Here is an 844-nt window from a genome sequence, read left to right on the forward strand (position 1 = left end):
GCTCGAGTTGTGGGGGTTTGGCGGTGACCACGGCTGCAGGGCCTGCTACCCCGACGAGCTCTCCTGCTGGCCCCGAAACCACCCTCGCGAGACAAGTTGAAACGGAAACGGGCGTACCCCCAAGCCGACGATCCTTTCTTATTTGTTACTTTTTTTTTTCACTTGCTCGAGGTTGTGGGGGTTTGGCGGTGACCACGGCTGCAGGGCCTGCTACCCCGACGAGCTCTCCTGCTGGCCCCGAAACCACCCTCGCGAGACAAGTTGAAACGGAAACGGGCGTACCCCCAAGCCGACAGAGATGCTTTCGCTCCTGTTACTTTTTTTTCACTTGCTCGAGTTGTGGGGTTTGGCGGTGACCACGGCTGCAGGGCCTGCTACCCCGACGAGCTCTCCTGCTGGCCCCGAAACCACCCTCGCGAGACAAGTTGAAACGGAAACGGGCGTACCCCCAAGCCGACAGAGATCCTTTCGTACTTGAACCAACACAAAGTTTGTCACGTTTTATTTTTACGAGTGATCGACCGTCAAGATTTGTCTCTGAGTTTGCTTAAGGTCTCTCCCTCGCCAGAGGAAAGCCACCCGGACCGCACATACACTCCCCACCTTTAGCAGCAGCCACCTGCACGCCGGCGTGCGGGCGGAGCAGGGTGGCGTGAAGCTGTGGGGAGCACCAGCCTGGTGCGGCCCGCAGAGACATACATCTATTGGTTGAAAAAAAACAGGGCGCCCAAGAGGCGATGCGTGCCCCAACGCACCGCAGCGACGGAGGCAGGATCACCGCCACCATGTCGCCCGCGGAGTATCACGAGGCGTGCAGCAGCTTTGCCCTAGGAAAAGCAGAGGC

Source organism: Chiloscyllium punctatum, unplaced genomic scaffold, assembly GCF_047496795.1.
Source record: "Chiloscyllium punctatum isolate Juve2018m unplaced genomic scaffold, sChiPun1.3 scaffold_1494, whole genome shotgun sequence".
NCBI classification, from domain to species: Eukaryota; Metazoa; Chordata; class Chondrichthyes; order Orectolobiformes; family Hemiscylliidae; genus Chiloscyllium; species Chiloscyllium punctatum.